Source organism: Cornus florida, unplaced genomic scaffold (assembly GCF_030987335.1).
Source record: "Cornus florida cultivar Cherokee Brave unplaced genomic scaffold, ASM3098733v1 CherokeeBrave_3.0.0_Hap2_Chr06, whole genome shotgun sequence".
Lineage (NCBI taxonomy): Eukaryota > Viridiplantae > Streptophyta > Magnoliopsida > Cornales > Cornaceae > Cornus > Cornus florida.
The window spans coordinates 62,217,618-62,227,841 of record NW_026775576.1 but is presented as its reverse complement, the minus strand read 5'-3'; positions in this window follow the sequence as shown (position 1 = coordinate 62,227,841).

The following is a 10,224-nucleotide window of genomic DNA, read 5'->3' as shown; positions in this document are numbered from 1 at the left end:
TTAAAAATTTTGATGGTTCTAGTTTACGCTATGATGTTTGTGAACTAGCAAAGAGCCACCGTGCTTCGTTTCCATTATGTTTGAACAAAAGTCCACTTCCTTTTATGGTTATACATTTTGATGTTTGGGGTCCTTCCAAAGTTCCTACTTTAGGTGGATCACGTTGGTTTGTTACTTTTATTGATGACTGTACCAGGATGACCTGGTTATGCTTAATGAAATCCAAAAGTGAAGTAAACTTATTGTTTCAAAAGCTTCATAAAATGGTTGCAACTCACTACAATGCACATGTTCAGGTTCTCCGTAGTGACAATGGTGGAGAATATCAGAGTTTTGACCTTCAACAATATTTGGAAGCACATGGAACTTTTCATCAAACCACTTGTTCCAATACACCCCAGCAGAACGGGGTTGCAAAGCGAAAAAATCGCCACTTATTAGAAGTTGTTTGTGCTTCCTTGATAGATGCTCATATGCAGTTATCGTATTGGGGAGAAGCACTTGTCTCTGCAGCATATTTAATCAATAGAGTACCTTCCAGCTCTATTAACTTCCAGACACCATTGCAGGCTCTCACTGACGCCATTGTTGCCCCAACCGTCCCAATCTGCCTCCTCATGTCTTTGGTTGTGTAGCATTTGTACACCTCCATAAACATCAACGCAACAAGCTAACTCCTCGAGCGTTGCAATGTGTTTTTCTCGGATATGCTACTCATCAAAAGGGGTATCGCTGTTATCACCCTCCAACTCGACGAATGTTTATCACCATGGATGTTGTCTTCCATGAAGACTCGATGTATTTTTTCTTTGCGTTTGAACTTCAGGGGGAGTACCAGAAAGAAATTTAGACTCTAGATTATGATTATCACATTTTTTAGGACGGCGATTCTGGTGGTAATGACTCACAAGTTGGACCAGCCAATCAGGAATCGGGCGAATTGGATTCAAGTGGTATAAGTTTGGATCAAAGTGGTGATGACCGCCCAGAAATGGAAAGTATGGCGCCAACTCCACCGTTGTCCGAGTTTGAGTCCCTCGCAACTAATATATCAAACCAATCGCCTGCTGAGGAAGTTCCTAATTCAGCGCCTGAGCCACTCAGAAAACAATTACCACAGCGTCACACTAGAGGTATTCCTAAACCCACATATGAACCCGAACTTTCTAGTAAAGTTAAGTATCCCATGAGTCATTATGTGTCGAACCATCGTTTGTCAAAATCAAATTTGTCATTTGTAAATCAATTATCTACTGTATCTATTCCTAACAGTGTACAGGAAGCTTTAACTGACCCTAGGTGGAAAGCAGCTATGAACGAGGAGATGAAATCCTTATAGAAAAATAAAACTTGGGAACTCATTGATCCTCCACCAGGAAAGAAACTAGTAGGATGTCGATGGATTTACACTATGAAGTATAAAGCCGATGGCACAGTTGAACGCTTTAAAGCAAGATTGGTGGCAAATGTTACACTCAAACCTATGGAATTGATTATACAGAGACGTTTGCACCTGTAGCCAAAATCAACACAGTTCGTGTCTTGTTGTCTTTAGCTGCAAACTTGGATTGGCCATTACAACAATTCGATGTGAAGAATACCTTTCTGCATGGTGAATTATCTGAAGAAGTCTACATGGATCTCCCACAAGGATGCATGATACCTGAAAAGTATAGTCGGAAAGTTTGCAAGTTAAAGAAATCATTATATGGGTTGAAACAATCTCCGAGAGCATGGTTTGGAAGATTCACAAAGTCGATGATAGCCTTTGGCTACAGTCAGAGCAATTCAGACCACACATTATTCCTAAAAAAACAATAGGGTAAGATCGCTGCACTTATTGTATATGTAGATGACATGGTAGTTACAGGAAATGATCCTGAAGAAATGAAGGCTCTCAAGATGTACTTGTCCAGAGAATTCGAAATGAAAGATCTAGGTCCTTTGAGATATTTTCTTGGGATCGAAGTATCTCGGTCTAATAAAGGAATCTTTCTATCTCAAAGAAAATATGTCTTAGATTTATTACAAGTGACTGGCATGACAGCATGTCAACCAGCTGAGACACCAGTGGAAGAAGGACTGAAGTTATGTGTTGAGTCCAACCAAGTACCTGCTAATAAAGGAAGATACCAAAGACTTGTAGAGAGATTGATGTACTTAGCACACACAAGACCGGATCTGGCTTATGCATTGAGCATTGTTAGCCAGTTTATGCATAATCCTAGAGAGCAACATATGACTGCAGTTATGCACATTTTGAGGTATCTAAAATCTGCTCCTGGAAAAGGAATTTTGTTCACTAAAAATACTGGTTATCAAAACATAGATGCATATACTGATGCTAACTGGGTTGGAGCTATAGATGATAGGCGATCTACTTCTGGTTACTTCACTTTTGTAGGAGGTAATCTTGTTACGTGGAGAAGTAAGAAACAAAATGTTGTTGCTCGCTCGAGTGCAGAAGCTGAATTCAGAGGTATGGCACTTGGACTTTATGAAACTTTGTGGTTAAGACTTCTCTTGCGGGATTTGGGTTATCTACCTGGGCAACCGATTCGACTATATTGTGACAATAAAGCAGCATATGATATTGCCCATAATCCAGTTCAACATGATCGTACAAAGCATGTCGAAATAGACAGATTCTTCATTAAGGAAAAGTTGGATGGAAAAATTGTGGAGTTGCTTAAGATTCGATCTGAGGATCAATTAGCCGACATTCTCACCAAAGTAGTCTCAAATCAAGTGTTTTTAAAAATTTTAGACAAGTTGGGCATGTGTGACATCTATGCACCAACTTGAGTGGGAGTGTTGAGATTTTACCTATTGTACAGCTGTAGAATTGAATTATTTTCTCCTTAATTTAGGGCTAATTGGTAAGGAATTAGTTTCCCAATTATTGTATATTTAGTTACCTATTTTAGCTAGATATTACTCTATAAATTGAAATTAACACCATCGTGAATATTATTGAATTGAGTTTTGATTCTCATATTCTTTCTCTGAATTTGAAGATCCAAGAGCCACTGAATTGATGTACGTTGATTTGGCTAAAAAGTTGGACATCTTCCTAGTAGTGAATATGAATGAGTTGTTTTGTCTCATCAAAAATTTGTGTGGGTTTCCCAAATTAAAAAATAAAAAATGAACAAACAGATAGTATGTTTAATATATTAATATTTAGGGTAAAGTGCCCTAAACCCCCCTAAACTTTCTTCTCTTTCTCAATAAACCCCCCTAAACTATCCGGAAGACATACTTTGAAAAATTAACGGGTTCGAGGGTCGGACTAATCGGACTGCATCGTGATAATGTCATCCCCACTCATATAAATGCAATCAAATTAGTCCGACTCTTGAACCCACTCTTTATTTTTATATTGGAAAATGAGTAATACTTACACTTGACTATCAACTTTTTGCTCGACTCCAACCATTAGTGTCCAACAAGGAGTCTTAGTCCGTAATAAATAAGGACAAAGTCTCTCTCATCTCAAAATATTTTAATTAATGATGAAAACTAATATTTAGTAATAATGTGAGATATGTGTATTGTAATTGGCTAATTTCGGTGTCAACATGTCCAATCGAATTGTACTTTTGTATTTAATTTTGAGTCTCGATATCAGAAGCGGAACTATATGTGCATGTATATGTCAATTTGATAAAAACATAATATAAAGAAAGTATGTGAGTGAGGACACAATGCACATTTAAATTTTGGATTGGACTCGATTGTAGTTGCGAATTTCAATTCAAAATTTTTAATTTGAACAAGTTCGACCAGTCCAATATTTTCTAATTGGTCACACTTGACGAGAGAATCTTATTTTCTCAAGTACTCTGCCAAAGTCCGACTGTTCCAATATTTTTCAATTGATCGTACTTGATGAGAGAAGCTTATTTTCTCATACTCTGCCAAAGTCTGACCAGTCGCACTTCATAGAACTCCTAGATTGTCTAAGACAGATGTATGTTGACTCCAATCTGACTATTGATGAGAGTAATCACATCGATCATTAATCAGATAAGAGAGACTTCTCTACAACATGAAGATCTCCTTACACACTTCGGATATCAAACAAATATATCTGACAGTGATAATGAGTCAAACAAACAAATCAGTATTCTTACTGATCAATCTTACCCTGAAGAATTTAACAATTCCGAAGACTCAGAATCTGTTGACAAAGAAATTCAAGCTGAACCATAGCCAGAATCATCCTGACACACAGAAAACGAGAACTTGACACTGTTTTAGATGAATCATTTTATGGTGATTTTCCTCAAACAGAAGATATATATACTCCCTGCAGAAGAAACTTCTGTCAAAGCTGAGGGTCAAGTATCCTCACCTAATGATCCCAGTCCATCCTATACCATAAAGGATGATCTCAATAAGTTTTCAATTGCTCAACATGGTACTTATCTTGATCTTACGCACAAACCATACAAAGATCATTTGAAAACTATTGATAAGTGGGCACAATCACTTGCCATTTTAATCAATAATTATAAAGATCATTGGAAAAAGGAACGTTTTCTTGACTATATAGCAGCAACCCTTTAAGATGATGTGCTAGGTTGGTTAAGACAATGGGATCAATCGGCTAAAGGAAAGGAGCAAAAAATTGCCCTTTCAAATAACTTCCTTGACTTCGATGGTATTCTTCGAGAATTTGTCAAAATTCTTAAAAAAGAATTATGCAGTCATACAGGAGAAACCCTCCTCACTGACGATGCAAATTTTGCATTATAAAAAATTGAATTATGTGATATTTGTCATTTTCCTGAGTATGTCATTTTATTTACAAAATATTATCGACTTCTACCCATTACTAGCATAGAACACTGGTTACCTCAGTTTTTTGTCAAACTTCCAAGTCCTTGGGATGAATTAGCCACAAAAGGTTACCCAGACTTTTTAACTCGCGTTAATAAAACCGATCATCTTGGTTTTCGAATTAGTTACGTCTACCGACTCATAAACAAAAAATGTTTAGAAGTCAAAGCCAAAAAATAGGTTAAGAATCAAATCAGCAACACACCCTCTGGTCAACGTTGTTGTGATAAGATTTTCAAACCTTATCCCAAAAAATCTTTTTGAAAAAAAAAAAAAAAAAAGATTTAAATGGAGGAAACGGAAGAGGGGTAATAAACCCATCCAGAAGAAAAGAAGTATATCAAACAAAATACTTCAAAGTCTAAAGCAAAAGCGCCTGTAAAAAAGAAAGAATGCAAATGCTACATATGTAATGAAGAAGGCCACATCGCCCCCAATTGCCCAAAAAAGGGTAAAAGAATATCAAAGATGATTAAAATGATCGAAACAGAAGATCTTTGTGTCATCTATGGTCGTGATCTCTCTGATTCAAATATTATTCTTTATGAAATATCTAGTGAATCGGAATCCGATGACGGTGATGAAGAAGTTTTTATGTTAAATTTCACTTCTCATCCTGAAGAATCCTCTAACATTAAACTTAGCAATATTATTGGAGAAGAAGTCCAGTTTACGAACGAACAACTCATTCAGTTCGCTAAACTTCAAAGGCTAAAGAAAGAAGATCTATACAAGACTTCTAAATTGTAACAAATTTTTTCAAAAAGGGTTTTTGAACAATTCAGTAGAAATACCACGGTTGATTATACCTCATCCAATGGTATGCCAGATTTTAACATCTTTAGCAAAGAAAAAGTTGCTAGATGGATAAATCAATATCCTCAAGCCAGATATATTTATATAGGAATGGTCCAAATCAAGATCACTTCTTTGTTCAGAAATGGAACTGATCAACCCATTCTTGTTCTTGTTATGGATAACAGACTCCATAACCTGGTTGACGCCTTAATCGGAGGTGTTCAATCAAATCTTGTTAACAATGTTATTTGGTTTAAACTAACACCAAATTATTTTGTTTCCATCGATGATCCAAATATTGAAAAAGTTTTGAAAGTCAAAATTAAACTTTTGAATCTTCAAATGAATCATAACTCTCCAAGTTTAGGAATTCAATGGAAAATTCTCTACAAACTAACCAAAGAAGCTGAAACTTCAACTCTTCCGATTAACCCCAAACTGGTCACTCTCTTTGAGCCTAGACCCTTCGATTCAATAATTGAATCAAAATTATTGAAATGGACAGATCTTGAAATACCAAGAAATTGGCTATGCGAAGGTATCAACACCGAAAAGAAAGTTAGTATAGAGGAACCTACAGTTACCACTATTCAAGCTTCTGGTTCTAATCTCTATATTAAAAATATAGAGAAACCAAATGTTCAACGTTCTGTCTCAGCAAGACACCATCGTTAACCAACTGGTTGGGATAAACTACTCCCTCCTAGACTGTCAAATGTTCAACCTTCAGATCTACCTCCCAGAAGAAGATTTACTGAAGAAGAAAGGGAAAATGCCTCCTTTCAGAAAAAGGAATGCCTATTCTTCCTGGATCAAATCACAGGGAAAACACCTTCTTTTAGAAAAAGGAATGCATATTCTTCCTGGATCAAATCACTAAGTTAACTCCACTAGATTTTTTCATTTCAAACAAGGAAAGGAAGAAATCTTCTTTGCCCCTTCACAAGGAAAAAAGAATAAATATTCCTATGTAAATGGTATATTCAATTTTAATTTAAAGGTTATAAACCATATAATCTTTGTGTTCTCATAGATACTGGAGCCATAACCAGCTGATATAGATACATTGTTATACCAGCAGACAAATGGAGAACAATGAAACACCCCATAGGTGTTCAAGGTATAGATGTTGATGCACCACATACTGTCATCCAATTCAAAGTAAAAGATATTGTTATTTGGCTCAATGATAAAAAAAATTCATTATTCCAAAATTACTTTGCTTTCCATTCATGCATGGAGATTTTATCTTAGGCTGTAACTTTATTTACACCTATTTACCTTTACAACTAAAGAAAAAATAATTTCTTTAATTACAAAAGATAATACAGTGGTTGAGATCCTCATCCAGGAAAATCTTGCCTCAGTATGCGACAAAAACTTTTCTCCACCCAAAAGAGAAAATGATATTTTAGCTTTAACTGAAAAACATTGGTTATATGCTATTTTGAGACAAAATTTCTTTAACAATCCTTTAACACTCTGGAAACATAACCGTCATTTTTGCAAAATAAAGCTCAAGATCCCAACGTCATCATCAAAGTAAAATCCATGATATATCTAAAAAAAGATATAGATGAGTTTGATGACCAGCTTCAAGAACTTCTAGAAAAGAAGCTCATTGAACATACTGAAAGTCCTCATAGTAGCCCCGCTTTTGTGGTAAGAAACCATGTGAGGTCAAAAGAGGAAAAGTCCATATGGTAATCAACTATAAGCAGCTTAACGAGCATTTAATTTTCGATGGTTGTTTTGTTCCTCGAAAAGATGTTCTAATCAACCAAACTCGCGGAGCAAAAATCTTCAGCAAGTTTGATTGCAAAACAGGTTTTTGGCAATTAAAATTAAGGAAAAAGTCAAAGCCATTAACTGCTTTCAGCACACCACGAGGTCACTATCAGTGGACTGTAATGTCATTCGGTCTCAATACTGCACCTCAAATATATCAAAGATGGATGGATAAGATCTTTAACAACCTTAAGGTCTTTGTCATAATATACATCGATGATATCTTGGTCTTTTCTAAAACAAGGGAAGATCATAAGAAGCATTTAAAACTACTATATATCTGCTACATTCCAAAAACATGGAGTTATCTTGTCACCAAATAAAATAGTAGTTGAAAAAGAAACTATTGATTTCTTAGGTCTAGTTTTAACCCAAAAAGGGATAAAACTACAGGATCACATCATTATAAAAAATCGTGATTTTCCTGATGTTATTCAAGATAAAAAAAAAAAAAAAAAAACAATTGGCATCTTGAATTATGGTCGCACTTTTATTAAAGGGTTGTCTCAAAAAGAAATTCCTTTAATAAAGAAGCTCCAAAAAGATAACATCTTTGAATGGATAGAAGACGACAAAAGAATCGTTTAACAGATCAAAAAAGATCTCGTGAACATTCCTGAAGTTTATTTTCCTCAAACAGGAGATAAACTTATTTTAGAAACCGACACCTCAGATTTATGTTAGGGATGTGTTTTAAAAGCTATTCCACAAGACAAATGAGAAGAAGCTGTTTTCACAGATCACCAAATAAGAGTTCGAAAAACCTTCAAAAAGAAGAATTGATTTGTGGATATAATTCTGGAAAATTTAAATCAAATGAACAGAATTATATTATTTATGAAAAAGAACTTCTGGCTATTAAGTTAGCAATAAAAAGATTTCACATTTATCTTGCACCAAAAGATATTATTATCCGTACTGATAACCAAGTAGTAAAGGACTTCCTCATAAATAAAATAAATTGTTTAGAAGGAAGAAGGTTAAAATGGTTTAATGTTATTGCCTAATATTCTTTTGCTATAGAACATATTAAAGGCACTAACAATTTTCTTGCAGATTTTCTAAGCAGGAATTATATAGAAATATCTAACAATATTTCTTATTCCACAGATGAGCGATCGAGGTAAGCAGCCTTAAAAAGATGGTTGGATCACAATCGCTAAAAAGGCGGGTAAACAACCAGTTCAACCAACGCAACCATTAAACAAATGGTTTGTAGTTTTGCAGGATTTCATCCAGGAATCTATGCAAACTGGGATAACTGTCATGCCCAAAATAAAAAATTACAATGGGTCCTGTTTCAAGGCATACGATACACTTATAGAAGCACAACAAATGTTCTATAATGTGGGTTAAGCCTCACAAAAGGTTTTTGCAAAAAACCAAGGATCAGTAGAAGTAAAAAGCTTTTACAATCCTGGAATTCCAAATAAGTTCTACAATGAAATCAATGGTGCATGGCAAATGCATCATCTCGATTGCAAAAAAAAAAAAAAAAAATCAAGCAACACCTGAGTGCTCTTACTTCTCTTATTGTTGAACAAGCAACGATGACAGAAGAGCTCAAAAAGCTTTGCATTCAAATATGTCTTATGTTTGATTGGGAAAAAGATTTTTCTTTAACCCAAATATATTGGTTTTTGAAACTTGCACAAATTATTGGAGAAAATGATTTTCCACAAAATATGTTTGCAAAAATCAATCGCATTTGTCTTCTTGAAAAAGCAAGAGGCATATTCACAGTTGACCTTTTCAAAATTATAGTTCAAAAAACTGATAATCATTTTGAAACAATTTCAAATTTCTATCTTGAAAATCAAGAAGAAATAAACGATTTCGACATGATTTTTTATCACAAACATATTCCAAAATTAACTCTTTGCATTGTACCCTGGTCTATGGAGCAAATTGACTGGGGAGTAACTAACAAAGTTATTTTCTCATCTCGTGATCCAACTTCCTGGAATGCCTTTCCAGCCATGATCAAAGCAATGATCTACAAAACCACATCACACTGGAAAGTTAATCGAAGCATGACTTTCTGGATTTCAAGTTCGATTGGTTGGCAAGAAAAGACAAAATTCTTCCAGCCTTATCAAATTTGGCTTATATGCCCAACAGCAGATCATGATTTTGGGCAACAACCATTATACAATGATCTCAACATAGCATAGAGGATTCAACCAATGAATCTGGCTATCGAAAGTCTTTTACACCTTAAAGACAAAGTAGGAAAAATGTCTCAGGAAGCTTTTCCAGAGGATTTTCCACACTTTAAAATTTGTGACGGAAGAAGACTCTTTGTCACCCAGCTGTCTATCGACTACTAACTGTATTCAGCTAAACAGCATTTCGAAGTCAAAAATTTCTTAACAAAAATTAAGAATCTCACAATTGAAACCCCCCCCCCCCCCGCCGCGGGCGAAATTATTATGGGCGCAAAACAACTTGAGTTAGAGTAGGCATTAAATAGCTTTAGCCAAGCAAGCAGTCCTCCTTTAGATAAGTATGAACTCCATAATCTCATCAATGCAATGGAAAGATAACATCATCTTCTTGCCGATCGACTGCACAACAATCCAGCACACGACAAGAAGAGATGTCATTATCTACTATTCATCAACAGTGAAAAGTAGAGACAAAATACTATTCATAAATAGTAAAAACAGATTTCATCATATCCGAACACTATTCATGAACAGTAATTTTCTACTTTTTACTATTCACCAAATAGTAAAAATTATATATTTTTTTCTATATAAATCGATACATTGTTTAGCATCAGGGATCTGA